This window comes from Bufo gargarizans, chromosome 1 (assembly GCF_014858855.1).
Source record: "Bufo gargarizans isolate SCDJY-AF-19 chromosome 1, ASM1485885v1, whole genome shotgun sequence".
NCBI lineage: Eukaryota > Metazoa > Chordata > Amphibia > Anura > Bufonidae > Bufo > Bufo gargarizans.
The window spans coordinates 328,347,676-328,363,847 of NC_058080.1; the positions used below are offsets into that span (position 1 = coordinate 328,347,676).

At 46.4% G+C, this 16,172-nt stretch overlaps 1 protein-coding gene across 1 annotated transcript in view; it reads left to right on the plus strand.

Moving 5' to 3' along the window:
* Positions 1 to 16,172, plus strand: part of LOC122946458 (A disintegrin and metalloproteinase with thrombospondin motifs 10-like) — a 463,435-nt gene that overhangs the window by 2,741 nt on the left and 444,522 nt on the right. The window lies entirely within an intron of this gene.

Sequence of the window (16,172 nt, forward strand, 5' to 3'; positions counted from 1 at the left end):
TCCCGGCCGGACACAGACATCGCAGCTCCCAGGTAAGTATGAATCTTTTACTATTGTACTATTGCTAAGTAACCATGGCAACCAGGGCTACAGTAGCGTCCTGGTTGCCATGGTTACCGATCGGAGCCCCAGCGATTAAACTGGGACTCCGATCGGAACTCCGCTGCCTCCAATGATCGGGAGAGGGGGGGGGAGGGGGGAGATGGGAGGCCGCACACTGGCCACCAATGTTGTTAATGCTATAGAGGGAGGAGGGCCGATGGGAGGCGCACACTGTGCCACCAACAAATTATTACAATAGAGGGAGGAAGGGGGGGGGGCGCACACTGTGCCACCAATGAATTATTACAATAGAGGGAGGAAGTGGTGGGGGGGCGATGGGGGGCGCACACTGTGCCACCAATGAATTATTACAATAGAGGGAGGAAGGGGGGGCCGGGGGGGGTGCACACTGCCACCAACGAATTATTACAATAGAGGGAGGGAGGGGGGGGGCGCACTGGCCACCAATAATATTCAAACTGAGGAGGGGGGGGTCTGCCCCCTGCTGCCTGGCAGCCCTGATCTCTTACAGGGGGATATGATAGTACAATTAACCCCTTCAGGTGCGGCACCTGAGGGGTTAATTGTGCTGATCACGCCATCCTGTAAGAGAGAGATCGGGTGCTGCCAGGCAGCAGGGGGCAGTCATGTACACAGTTTGTAGTATATTATAACTAGAAGCGTCCCCATCACCATGGGAACGCCTCTGTGTTAGAATATACTGTCGGAAATGAGTTTTCAGGATCTAACTCATATCCGACAGTATATTCTAACATAGAGGCGTTCCCATGGTGATGGGGACGCTTCAAGTTAAAATATACCATCGGATTGGAGAAAACTCCGATCTGATGGTATAAAAGGGACTCCTGACTTTACATTGAAAGTCAATGGGGACGGATAAGTTTGAAATGGCACCATATTGTGTCAACATCAAACGGATCCGTCCCCATTGACTTGCATTGTAATTCAGGACGGATCCGTTTGGCTCCGCACGGCCAGGCGGACACCAAAACAACTTTTTTTTCATGTCCGTGGATCCTCCAAAAATCAAGGAAGACCCACGGACGAAAAAACGGTCACGGATCACGGACCCCATTTTTGCGGACCGTGAAAAAATACTGTCGTGTGCATGAGGCCTAATAGAAAGGTAAATCAGAACCCTCTCTTGACTACAAAAGACCAGTCTTTACAAGCTGTGATAGTTGCCAAAGGAGGTGCCACTAGGTATTAACCATCCAGGATGTCCAAACTTTTGCTTCAGGCCCTTTTCCTTTTTGTTATTTTGAAAATATGAATGATGTAAGTAAAAAAAAATATAGGGGATATGTGTCAACTTGCTTAACTGTTCACAGTAACAGTAATTTACGGCCATTTTGAATACAACTTTAGTTTTTTCAATAGGAAGAGGGTCATGTGACACATCAAATGTATTGGGAATTTCACAAAAAAAACTATGGTGTGCTTGGTTTTAACGTTACTTTATTCTTTCATGAGTTATTTACAAGTTTCTGACCACTTATAAAATGCGTTCAATGTGCTGCCCATTGTGTTGGATTGTCAATGCAACCCTCTTCTCCTACTCTTCACACACTGATAGCAACACCGCAGGAGAAATGCTAGCACAGGCTTCCAGTATCCGTAGTTTCAGGTACTGCACATCTCGTATCTTCACATTCACTGTTGCAATTATTTGTGGTGAAAGGGTTTAGTGGCCTATTTCAGTTCAAGAAGAAAAATCCATTTGTCACTTTTAGGGGTGTTTCAATTTGCTTTTAATTTATTTAGTTCAGCTAAAAGTATGTCAGACAGAGAAGTGCCAGGCCATACACAGCAGGAGTGGCAGAGGTCGCAGCAGAGTAAGGGGACGTGACAGCAGGAGTCGCAGCGAGAGCCCTGAGCTCCTGGTGTCATCTAGCAGTCGTGTCTTGACCAGCAACCCAAAGGTTCTTGATTGGTTAACTCTGTCATCCACTTCATCACAAGTGACATCAGATACCCCCAGCCAATAGTCGGTGGGTTCGTCCGACACAACCCTTAGTTGGCATGGCCCGGGAGCAGGCCCTGTGCCCTCGCCCTCACCTGTCCTCAACCTGCCTCTGTCCTTTGCTGTTTCCTCAGCCACAGAAGTATTGTATGCGGTGGGCTCAGTTCCACTATACAGCGAGTACGAGCTACTAGAGGACAGGCAGCAGTTACTGCCCAGCCAAGATCTAGAGGAGACATCCACCGCTTCCTCCGGTAGGCGGGCAAGTAGTGATGAGGAGAGTGGCGTGGAAGATGGTGTTGCAAGCGGTCAGGCCCCTGACCCAGAGACCATTGAGAAGGACATCAGTGACGTGCAGACACTACTTGATGATGATGAAGCCGATCGCATTTGGGAGCCGGGTGCAGAAAGGGCTTTTATCATCATCAGGAGAAGAGGGTGGCAGCTTGCCCGTGAGGCAGCGGCTGAGCCAGCAATGTGGTAGCATGGGTGAGAGTCAGCAGGGTGGCAGCAGTGGGAGGTCGGGAGCCAAACATGCCTGGGGAAGACCACCTGCTTCGGAGCAGCCTACCTTCCCGGGAAGTAGTGGTGCAGGGGTTCACGGAGACAGTGGCGGTAGCAGTCAGTCAGTCAGTGCAGACAGTTGGGGGAAAAAAAAAATCACCTACTCGACGGTGTGGCAGTTTTTGTAAAGCCGGCGGAGAAGGTTAACATGGCCATATGTAGAATATGTGGGCAGAAGGTGAAGTGTGGCGAGGGTGCCAATGTTGGCACCACAGCCTTGCATCAACATATGCAGCGTCACCATAAAGTGGCATGGGAGAACTGTGGCTCTGATATGGTGATCCAGCCTGCTGCAGCAAATGCTGTATCACCCATTGGCATGAACCCAGTTTCAGCCAGTCAAGGCTCCACCACCTCAGCCGAAGGAAGCTGCCTGTCATTCCCATCTTCTACTGGTCCAGATGCTCCTGCTCCTACTCCTCGTCAGTCATTACATCAGCAATAAATCACTTAAGCAATTGCCAAGAGACAGCAGTATGCGTGCACTCATCCAACGGCACAGAAGCTTAATGTGCTCCTGGCCAAGTTGCTGGTGCTACAGTCCCTCCCTTTCCAAGTGGTGGACTCTGCACCTTTCAGACAACTGATGGCTTTTGCTGAGCCGAGGTGGATAGTCCCAAGCCATCATTTCTTTGTGAAAAGCAGTACCAGCCCTGCACAAATATATAGAACAGAAGGTGGGCCAGTCCTTGAGCCTATCGGTGTCTGCCAAAGTGAACGGCAGCACCGATGTGTAAAGCTGTAACTACGGTCAGGGACCAGCACAACCATACCAGCAACTTGGCCAGGTCACGCCACTTCTGCCTCTACGTTGTCACGCCATTGGTCCTACGACATTGTCCGCCTCTGCCTCCTCATCCTCCACTATGTCCTCAGCCTCCACTGCAGGGACAATTCACAGTGCCCCTCCAGCATACCACAAGTGCAGGGCACGTCGGTGTCACGATGTCCTGCACCTCATTTTCATGGGCAAACTGAGTCACACGGGGAGGAACTGCTCTGTGTCCTTCGTCAAGAAATCGAATCCTGGTTTTCTCCTTGACAACTCAAAATCGGAACCATAATGACCAACAATGGGAAGAACATCTCTTGTTGATCCAAACTGATAAGTGTACTCTACTGTGTAACTTTGATGCCAGCCAGTGGCAGCTCATGAGTGACACCTGCCGTTTACTCAGGCCCTTTGAGGACACCACGTTATTTGTCAGTCAGCAGGACTACAGGATGAACAACGTCATTCCACTGATTCATTTCCTGGAACAGATGGTGGTAACAATGGCTGGTCAGGGGACAGGAGACGGCCACATGAGCCCTGTGGGGGCTGAACTGGAAGAGGAAAAGGAGGAGGAGGAGGAGGACATTGGAGCACAGGCAATGTGTTACGAAAGGGGTGTTTTTTCTACTCAGCTGACAGGAGAGGAGGAGCAGGAGCAGCCAAAGGAGCTACAGGACGATGAGGAAGACGAGGCAGAGGATCCCGAGACACCGTGGCAGTATGCAGTGGAGATGGAGGCACGGGGTCCCTCCGAGTCACTTGCGCAAATGGCCTGATCCATGCTCACTTGCTTGCGTGGTGACAGCCGAATTGTCACCATTCAGAAGAGGGATGACTACTGGCTATCCACCATGATAGACCCTCGCTACCAGTGCAAATTGGGGGCCTTTTTCACACCCGCTGAGAGGGAGAACAAACTGAACTACTGTGGAGACATCCTATGTAGTCAGTTGGCCACTGCCTATGTGCACCGTTGCCCATCCTCACACAGGTCTGATTGGGGGTGCCCTCTGCACTCACATTCCACTGCCATGGCTGCTGGGGAAGGGGGGGGCAGGAGCAGTACCAGCTCCATCAGCAGCAACTTAAGTCTAGAGTCGCTGATGAGCAATTTTCTTCACCTGCCTAATGAAGAAACTACTCGCCAGCACCAGCAGCTAGACATAGAACAGAACCTAAACGAGCATGTTGTGGCATACTTGGAGTGCACCCTGCCACCCCACATCGAAGATCCCCTGGACTACTAGACAGCCAAACTCGATTTGTGGCCGCGACTGGCTGAGTTTGTCCTGGACAAGCTTTCCTGCCCGGCCAGCAGTGTGGCATTAGAGAGGGTGTTTAGTGATGTGGGGCCCATAGTTACCCCAAGGATAACTCGTCTGTCCACCCAAAATGTAAAGAAACTGACATCTGTGAAAATTAATTAGGCATGGATCAGCCAGGATTTTCAAATCAGACTAGATAATCCACTTTGACAAAAGAGACCCATTTCTTATGGCTACCTGCTTCAGCTACTATTCTGATGCTGCCACCCCCCTGATGCCACACCTTCTGCCAGGTACTCTTACTGTCAGCCACCATCTTTATCTGGTTCTGGTATTGCCCCCCACCTACCCACTCTGTTACTGGGCCATTCTGTGGTCTCCTCATGCTGCTGCCACCTCAACACTATGTCTCTGGGCCACTCTGTGGTCTCCTCATACTGCTGCCACATCACCACTATGTCAATGGGCCAATCTATGGTCTCCTCATGATGCTGCCCCATCACCATTCTGTGTTCTCCTCATGCTGCTGCCACATCACTACTCTGTGGTCTCCTAATGCTGATGCCAACTCAACCCCATGTCTCTGGGCCACTCTATGGTCTCCTCCTGCTGTTGCTACATCACTAGGGTTGAGCGAACCTGAACTGTAACGTTCGGGTTCGAACCGAACTTTAGGATTTTTGGACCCCGGACCTGAACCCGAAAATTTCAGTAAAAGTTCGGGTTTGGTGTTCAGCACTTTTTGAAAGGCTGCAGAGCAGCCAATCAACAAGCGTTTAACTGTCTGACCTTAGAAGCCATCACAGCCATGCCTACTAATGGCATGGCTGTGATTGGCCAGTGCAGCATGTGATTTCAGGGAGAGAATAGGAGAGTATCTAACTCAGCGATCTACATACAATTAGTTGTGTGGGTGCAGGGCACAATCTTTTTACCCTTCCCTGAGCCCATTGACCAAAAAAAGCAACGCCGCGGCGGCGGCCATTTTATGAGAGCTCAGTGCACCAGTACTGCATCTGAGCTTTTGTTACATTCTAATCCAAGCTTGAAAAACTAATCTGGTTGTAAAAAAAAAAAAATCACCCTTTTTTGGGCAATATGCAACATCGGGTGCATTTGCAGGATTAGTCAGTTTGCAATTTTAGCTAGAAATACAGGCATAATTTTCTGGGTATTTTAAAACACCCTTTTTGTGCAAAATACACTATTTTAAATCCCTAGCTGCATCTGGACGTGTGAAATTCAAGCGTTATATACAGCTTTCATATTCTGTTAGTAAAAAAAACAATATACAACATCTGGATTAGTCAGTGTGCAATTTAAGCTAGAAATACAGCCATCATTTTCAGTTTTTTTTTTAAAACACACTTTTTTGTTGTTGTCAAAAACCACTATTTTACAGCAAGTGTGAAATTCAAGTTTAATATATACAGCTTTCATATTCTGTTAGTATAAAAAAAACACTTTTTGGGCAATATGCAACATCTGGATTAGTTAGTGTGCGATTTAAGCTAGAAATACAGCCATAGATTTCTGAGTTTTTAAAAACATACTTTTTGGCCAAAATACACCATTGTACAGCCTTTGCAGCATCAGCACATGTGAAATTCAAGGGTTATATACTGCTTTTATATTCAGTTATTAAACAAACACCCTTTTGGGCAAAAAAAAAGTTTATTTGGCAGCCTTTGATGCATATGTCATTGTGAGATACGCCCTTTATATATTTGCGTTATATTCAGATATTTGAAATACCGCCATTTGGTGCACAAATATTTAATTGAGGCCTAGTGTGGGTCAGGGTGTGTGAGATACACCCTTTATATAAAGGGGTTATATTGTTCTATTAATAAAACACCTTTTGGGGCAAAAAACACAATTGTTGCGCCCTTACATCATCAAGACGTTTGAAATTCCCAATAAATACAGGGGTTTTATTCAGGTATTTGAAATACAGCCATTTTTGGCAAACAAATTTAATTGAGGCCTAGTCTGGTTCAGGGCGTGTGAGATACACCCTGTACATACTGCCGTTCTGTTCTACTATTAATTTCAACACCCATTTAGGGCAAGATCCTAAATTCGAGAAATATGAGGAGAGCGTCAAATAAGGGACGTGGCCCAGGTTGTGGTGCTGGTGGAGCTCCTGTTGCAGGGAGAGGACGTGTCTGATCTGTGCCAGCTACAAGCACAAGTGAAACCCCTTCTTCGGGTGCGAGTAGGCGACAAAACCTGCAGCGGTATTTGGTTGGGCCTAAATGCGGCTCTACAAATGGTTAGGCCTGAACAAGTACAGGCGATAGATTGGGTTGCTCACAGTGGATCCAGTTCCTTCACATTGTCTCCCACCCAGTCTCATGCTGAAAGACCACAGTTGTCACCTGCAGCCGATGTCCATCAGTCTTTTTACTTCACCCCCTTGCAAATCAGCCAAGCAGTCTGAGCCCCAAGTCATGCAGCAGTCTATTCTTCTTTTTGATGACTCTGTTAGCAGGGTTTCCCAGGGCCATCCACCTAGCCATGCCCCAGAAGTGGAAGAGATTGAGTGCACCGATGCCCAACCACTTATCTTTCAAGATAAGTACATGGGAGGACCATCGCAGCATGTCTTGGATGATGATGAAACACAGCTGCCAACTGCTGGGGCTTTCAAAAGTGTGCAGACCAAAAAGGAGGGCAGGGGTGAAGACTGGGTGGAAAATGATGTGGAGGACGATGAGTTCCTCGACCCCACATAGAATCAAGGTCATGCGAGTGACCTATGTAGTTCTGAGGAAGAGGCGGTGGTCGCACAGAGCCACCAGCACAGCAGAAGAGGGAGCAGGGTGCAAAAGCGGAGAGGCTGTCCTCTAGACAGTACGCCTACTAATGCCCACCGCAGCGAAGGACCGAGCACACCAAAGCCAGCTCCAAGGAGTTCCTTGGCGTGGCAGTTCTTCAGACAATGTGATGACGACAAGACACGAGTGGTTTGCATGGTGTGCAATCAGAGCCTGAAGTGAGGCATAAACATTCTCAGGCATTTAATGCAAAGCACGAGCTGCAGTGGAGTAGACACCTCAAAAACCAAGAAAGGTCTCTGGCTCCTCCTGCTTCCTCTTCTGCTGCAGTCTCGGCCTCTTCATCCACGTCTGGAGTGACAGTGCCACCTGCCACCCCGCAAACATAGGATCTTCCAGCAACACCACCACCAAGCATCTCCACAATGTCCCACGGAAGTGTTCAGCTCTCCATCTCCCATACGCTGGAGAGGAAGAGGAAGTACCCACCTGCGATCACTAACCCTGAATGCCAGCATTTCTAAATTACTGGCCTTTGAAATGCTGTCATTCCGTCTGGTGGAGACGGATAGTTTTAAAAGCCTTATGGCGGTGGCTGTCCCACAGTACGTCGTGCCCAGCTGCCACTACTTTTCCAGGTGAGCCATCCCTTCCCTGCACAACAAAGTAGGGGACAAAATCAGGTGTGCACTGCGCAACGCCATCTGTGGCAAGGTGCACCTGACTACGGATACGTGGACCAGTAAGCACGGTCAGGGTGGTTATATCTCCATAACAGCACACTGGGTAAATGCAGTGGTGGCTGGGCCTGAGGCGGATAGCAGTTTGGCGCATGTCCTTTCACCACCGAGGATAGCAGGGCGCTTCAGTTTGCCTCCTGTTGCTTCCTCCTCCTACTATTCTTCCTCATCCTCTACCAGCTCCTCATCCGATCAGCGTAACACCTTCACCACCAACTTCAGCACAGCCAGGGGTAAACGACAGCAGGCAGTTTTAAAACTTATCTGTTTGGGGGACAAACCCCACACCGCACAGGAGCTGTGGATGGGCCTTGAACAACAGACCGATAAGTGGTTGGTGCCAGTCAGCCTCAAGCCCGGCCTGGTGGTGTGCGATAATGGTCGAAATCTCATAGCAGCTCTGGGAATAGCCGGTTTGACACCCATCCCTTGCCTGGCGCATGTGCTGAATTTGGTGGTGCAGAGGTTCCTTAAAAATTACCCCGATATGTCAGAACTGCAGCATAAAGTGCAGGCCGTCTGTGTGCGCGCTTTTGGCGTTCTCACCCTGCTACTGCTCGCCTGTCAACGCTGCAGCGTAACTAAGGCCTTCCTGCTCACCGCCTCACATGCGACATGCCCACAAGTTGGAACCCACCTTGTACATGCTGGCCAGACTGTGCGAGCAGCAGCAGGCGATAGTGGAGTTTCAGCTGCAGCACGCACTGGTGAGTCGCTCTGCGGAACACCACTTCACCACCATTACTGGGCATCCATGCAAAACCTGTGTTCCTTGTTGCACTGTATCGAGTACTCAACCAACATGGCCAGTGCCGATAACGCAGTTCTCAGCGTAGCTATCCCACTTCTATGCCTCCTTGAAAAAACCGCTGCTGGTGATGATGGAAGAGGATGTGGCACATGAGGAGGAGGAAGAGGAGGAAGAGGGATCATTTCATAGGGTTTCCGACAGTCATTCCCAAGTGGCTCCGAGGGTGGGTTCCTGCACCCACAACCCCAAGGTACACAATTATCCAGCCAGGGCACAGTTCTGGAGGATGACGAGGTGGGGGATGAGGAGGAGGAGATAGAGGAGGAGGAGGAGGAGGAGGAGGAACCATGTTCACAGCAGGGTGGCACCCAGACCAGCTCATGGCCATCACTAGTGCGTGGATGGGGTGGATACAGATGACACAGATGATACACCTCCCACACAGGACAGCTTTTCGTTGCCTCTGGGCAGCCTGGCACACGTGAGCGATTACATGCTGCAGTGTCTCCGTAACGACCGCCGAGTTACCCACATTCTAACTTGTGCTGATTACTTGGTGGCCACACTACTGGATCCCCATTACAAGGACAACATACAGTCCTTAATTCAGTCACTGGAGCGTGATCATAAGATGCGCGAATGCAAGCGCACACTGGTAGATGCGCTGCTGGTGGCATTCCCACCTGACAGCGGGGGCACAGTGGAAGCACAAGACAAAGGCAGAGGATGAGTAAGAGGTCAACAAATGCAGCTGGGGCACCCCCAGCACCTCAGAAGGCAGGGTTAGCATGGCCGAAATGTGGAAAAGCTTTGTCAGCACGCCATAACAACCAGCACCACCAGCTGATATGGAACGTCTTAGCAGGAGGCAGCATTTCAACAACATGGTTGAGCAGTATGTATTCACACGCCTACATGTACTGAATGACTGGTCTGCCCCCTTCAACTTCTGGGTCTCCAAATTGGGCACATGGCCTGAGCTTGCCCTTTACGCCTTGGAGGTGCTGGCCTGCCCTGCGGCCAGTGTATTATCTGAACGTGTGTTTAGCACGGCAGGGGGCGTTATCACAGATAAGTGCAGCCACCTGTCCACAGCCAATGTGGACAAGCTCACGTTCATTAAAATACAGTCATGTGAAAAAATTAGGACACCCTTTGAAAGCATGTGGTTTTTTGTAACATTTTTAATAAAAGGTTATTTCATCTCCGTTTCAACAATACAGAGAGATTAAAGTAATCCAACTAAACAAAGAAAACTGAAGAAAAGTCTTTTCAAGATCTTCTGTAAATGTCATTCTACAAAAATGCCTATTCTAACTGAGGAAAAAGATAGGACACCCTTGCCCCTAATAGCGAGTGTTACCTCCTTTGGCTGAAATAACTGCAGTGAGACGGTTCTTGTAGCCATCTACCAGTCTTCGACATCGGTCTGAGGAAATTTTACCCCACTCCTCAATGCAGAACTTTTTCAGCTGTGAGATGTTTGAGGGGTTTCTTGCACGTACAGCCCTTTTCAAGTCACCCCACAGCATCTCAATGGGATTCAAATCTGGACTTTGACTTGGCCATTCCAGGACTCTCCATTTCTTCTTTTTCAGCCAATCTTTGGTTGATTTACTAGTATGTTTTGGGTCATTGTCATGTTGCATGGTCCAGTTCCGCTTCAGCTTTAATTTTCTAACTGATGGTCTCACATGTTCTTCAAGCACCTTCTGATACACAGTAGAATTCATCGTGGATTCTATGATGGTGAGCTGACCAGGTCCTGCTGCAGCAAAGCAGCCCCAAACCATGACACTTCCACCTCCATGCTTCACAGTTGGTATGAGGTTCTTTTCTTGGAATGCTGTGTTTGGTTTACGCCAAACATGTCCTCTGCTGTTGTGTCCAAATAATTCAATTTTGGACTCATCTGTCCAAAGAACATTATTCCAGAAGTCCTGGTCTTTGTCAACTTTATCTCTGGCAAATGTCAGTCTGGCCTCGATGTTTCTCTTGGAAAGCAAAGGTTTCCTCCTTGCACACCTCCCATGCAAGTTAAACTTGTACAGTCTCTTTCTGATTGTAGAGGCATGTACTTCTACATCAACAGTAGCCAGAGCCTGCTGTAGTTCTCGAGATGACACTTTAGGGTTTTTGGAGACCTCTTTTAGCATCTTGCGGTCTGCTCTTGGGGTGAACTTGCTGGGGCGACCAGTCCTGGGCATGTTGGCAGTTGTTTTGAAAGCCCTCCACTTGTAGACTATCTTCCGGACAGTGGAATGGCTGATTTCAAAATCTTTTGAGATCTTTTTAAATCCCTTCCCAGACTCATAGGCTGCTACAATCTTTTTTCTGAAGTCCTCTGACAGCTCTTTTGCTCTCACCATGGTGCTTACTCTCACTTCAACAGTCAGGAGCACACCAAACTAAATGTCTGAGGTTTAAATAGGGCAAGCCTCATTCAACATGCAGAGTAACGATCTACTAATTATGTGCACCTGGTGTGATATACCTGTGTGAGATCTGAGCCAATTTAAGAGGGAATACATGTGAGGGTGTCCTATCTTTTTCCTCAGTTAGAATAGGCATTTTTGTAGAATGACATTTACAGAAGATCTTGAAAAGACTTTTCTTCAGTTTTCTTTGTTTAGTTGGATTACTTTAATCTCTCTGTATTGTTGAAACGGAGATGAAATAACCTTTTATTAAAAATGTTACAAAAAACCACATGCTTTCAAAGGGTGTCCTAATTTTTTCACATGACTGTAAACCAGGCATGGATCCCACAGGACTTGTCCGTACCTTGTGCAGAATAGACATGTTTACCGGCACTAACCAGCCATTGTTATACTGCAGCGCAATTGCTCATTCTTGTATTTTGGATATTTTACACTCTTTTGAAGTATACCCTAATTTTAAAAAATTAAAACCAAAAACCTGTGTTGGCTACCTTGTCATCTACCTACACCGCTACGTCTACTGCCTCCTCAAACTCCTACTCCATATGGAACTCCACCTCATAAATCTAATTTTATTTATTTATTCGTACATGTTTTATTTTATTTCATTTCACTACTTTGTCAGTTACATTTTCTGGTGAAATTCACACATTTTTGGGTGTGAAGTACCACTGCTATACCTAGTAGACAAGTTAAAAAATAATAATTGTCTGTTACATTTTCTGGTGAAATTCACCAATTTTTGGGTGTGACATACCACTGCTATACCTATTAGACGGATAAAAATAATAATTGTCTGTTACATTTTCGGGTGAAATTCAGCTTAATAAATTTCAATAATTTTTCTTTAACAATTTCGGGTGACAATAAACAAATTTTTTTCTGTCATAGACCCCTTCTCTACCAAGAAGATTTGTTAAGAAATTTCATTAATTTTTCTGTTACATTCTTGGGTTGACATTATACAATTTTAGACGTGAATAAACCCCTGCTCTGCATAGGTGACAGGTAATAACATTTCAAATATTCTTTAATTGATGCGCGTCACCTCCTTTGATTCAATGCTTACACTTTAACAAGTTGTACCACATTTGCGCTTCAATAATTTGTCCCACAATTCCGCTTTACTCTTTTGACCCACATTTGCTCTTCAATACTTTGTCCCACATTTCCGCTTTACTCTTTTGGCCCTCATTTGGGCTTCTGTAATTTGTACCACATTTGCTTTTTAACAGTTTTTCCCACTTTTCCGCTCGATCCCCAAATTTCTTTATAGATTTATCTCCCTTAAATTTGGTCTCTTTCTCACGCTCCCTCTCCGGCGTGGAACCCTGATTCGCCGATAACCATGATCAACATGGTAGACGCAGAAAAGAACATCGAAAGATGATAGAGAAGATATCGAAATGGATGATGGATGTCACTGTGGCACCTCTACATAGGCGACAGGAACATAAATTTTAAAAAATCGTCAATTACATTGTCAGGTGGCACTTTTCACTTTTTGCCGGATAGAAACCCCTGCTCTGCATAGTTGACAGGGAATAAAATGTTATAAATTCTTCATTAATTAATGTGCGCCACATCCTTTCATTCAATGCTTAAACTTTAAAAAGTTGTCCCTCTTTTACGCTTTAATAATTTGTCCCATAATTCCACTCTATAATTTTAAATTTGAAAAAATGAATCTTCCCTTTGATGCGGTCTCTCTTTCTCATGCTTCCTCTCCGGCGTGGAACCCTGATTCCTTATCACCCGTGATCACCATGGTAGGTGCAGAAAAAAACATTGAAAGATGATAGAGCAGATATTAAATTGGATCGTTAACATCACAGGGACGTGCAACATTGTGAGGCAGTAAGTGTGCACACGCCTACACAAACTGACTGACAGGGGTCAGCCCCTGCAACTTCTGGGTCTCCAAATTGGGCACATGGCCTGAGCTTGCCCTTTACCCCTTAGAGGAGCTGGCCTGCCCTGCAGCCAGTGTATTGTCTGAACGTGTGTTTAGCACGACTGGAGGGGGTTATCACAGGTTATATTTCCCAATGTAACATAGTAACATAGTACATAAGGCCGAAAAAAGACATTTGTCCATCCAGTTCGGCCTGTCATCCTGCAAGTTGATCCAGAGGAAGGCAAAAAAAAACCTGTGAGGTAGAAGCCAATTTTCCTCACTTTAGGGGAATAAAAATTCCTTCCCGACTCCAATCAGGCAATCAGAATAAATCCCTGGATCAACGATCTCTCTCTAGTAGCTATAGCCTGTAATATTATTACGCTCCAGAAATACATCCAGGCCCCTCTTGAATTCCTTTATTGTACTCACCATCACCACCTCCTCAGGCAGAGAGTTCCATAGTCTCACTGCTCTTACAGTAAAGAATCCTCTTCTATGTTTGTGTACAAACCTTCTTTCCTCCAGACGCAGAGGATGTCCCCTCGTCACAGTCACCGTCCTGGGAATGAATAGATGATGGAATAGATCTCTGTACTGACCCCTGATATATTTATACATATTAATTAGATCTCCTCTCAGTCGTCTTTTTTCTAAAGTGAATAACCCAAATTTTGATAATCCTTCAGGGTACTTGCCCCATTCCAGTTATTACTTTAGTTGCCCTCGTCTGGACCCTCTCCAGCTCTGCTATGTCTGCCTTGTTTACAGGAGCCCAGAACTGTACACAGTACTCCATGTGTGGTCTGACTAGCGATTTGTAAAGTGGTAGGACTATGTTCTCATCACGGGCATCTATGCCCCTTTTGATGCAACCCATTATCTTATTGGCCTTGGCAGCAGCTGCCTGACACTTTTTTGCAGCTTAGTTTGCTGTTAGTGACTTGCATTATTCCTTCCCATGTGCATAACTTTACATTTGTCAGTGTTAAACCTCATCTGCCACTTATCTGCCCAAGCCTCCAATCTATCCAGATCGCACTGCAGTAGTATACTGTCACGAGGGTGTCAAGAGCCACGTCTGACTCCGTTATAACCGGGGTCAGGAAGTCGCAGCGGGTGGCTGCGCGCTCTATGTCTAAAGATCACGTTGTTTCTTAGTGATTGTTTTCTGTGTTTGCCTTGCAATCCTTTTTGTCTCACTCAGGGATCCTCCTCAGCTGTTTCTTGTCTGCCACTCCCAACCTCCTTATATTCTCCTCTCACACTTCTCTAGTTGCCAGTTATAGAGCTTCCTGCCTGGACTTCTATACTGACCCACTGGAGCTGTGAATCCTGGTTGTTGTTCCAGAGTGCTACCCTCCGGATCCCTGTTGGGCTTTTTGTTGTCTCCTGTTGTCGCCCACCTGGGATTATATGTTTAGTCTGTATTGTCTGTCCTCCCCTTGGTGTTTTCCTTTAGAGCTAGTGGTGCGGACTAGTGTTCCCACCGCCCTGTTCACTATCTAGGGCTCATCTTAGGGAAAGCCAGGGTTTTAGGCACGTGATCGGCGTACGGGTGAGGAACCCGTCTAGGGACGTCAGGGCAGCCAGGTGCCAGCCGCAAGGTGAGTCAGGGGTCACCACCTTCCCTCTCACTTGGGCAGGGCCTTCCTCTTTCCCTCCCTCTGTGTCACGTATGTGATAGTCACGCCGATCGTGTTATATACTGTCCTCATCAGTGTTAATTACTTTACACAGTTTAGTGTCATCTGCAAAAATTGATATTTTACTATGCAAGCCTTCTACAAGATCATTGATAAATATATTAGAGAATAGAGCACAATACTGACCCCTGAGGTACTCCACTAGTGACAGTGACCCAATCTGAGTATTTACCATTAATAACCACCCTCTGTTTTCTATCATTGAGCCAGTTACTTACCCACTTACAGACGTTTTCTCCCAGTCCGAGCATTCTCATTTTATATACTAACCTTTTATGTGGTACAGTGTCAAATGCTTTGGAGAAGTCCAGATACACGACATCCATTGATTCGCAGCTGTCAAGTCTAGAACTTACCTCCTCATAGAAACTGATTAAATTTGTTTGACATGATCGATCCCTCACAAAGCCATGCTGATATGTCCTTGCTTATTTACGTTAAGATGCTCTAACATAGCATCTTTCAGAAAACCTTCAAACAGTTTACCCACAACAGATGTTAAACTTACCGGCCTATAGTTTCCAGGCTCTGTTTTTGGACCCTTTTTGAATATTGGCACCACATTTGCCATGTGCCAGTCCTGTGGGACATTCCCTGTCAGTATAGAATCTGCAAATATCAGAAATAAGGGTCTGGCTATGACATTACTTAATTCCCTTAGGATACGGGGGTGTATGCCATCCGGTCCTGGCGATTTGTCTATTTTAATCTTTTTAAGTCGCTGTTGTACTTCTTCCTGGGTCAGACAGGACAATTTTAATGGGGAATTTATTTCAACATTCGGTATGTCATTTATTTTCCTCAGTGAATACATTGGAGAAAAAAATATTTAACAGCTTTGCTTTCTCCTCGTCGCTCTCTGCGACTCCCCCCTCATTACTCTTTAACGGGCCGACACCTTCAGATTTATACTTTTTAGCATTTATATAATTGAAGAACATTTTAGGGTTAGTTTGACTCTTTGGCAATTAATCTCTCGGTCTCTAGTTTGGCCGCTTTTATTAGTTTTTTACATGTTCTATTTTTTCCCTTATAGTTTTTTAGTGCTTCCGTGCTACCTTCCTGTTTTAGTGTTTTATATGCTTTCTTTTTGTCATTTATTGCTTTCTTTACAGTTCTGTTTATCCACATTGGTTTCTTTTTGTTCCTCAACCTTTTATTCCCATACGGTATGTACCTCTCACACTGAGATTTTAGGATGCTTTTAAAGATCTCATTTTGTGGCTG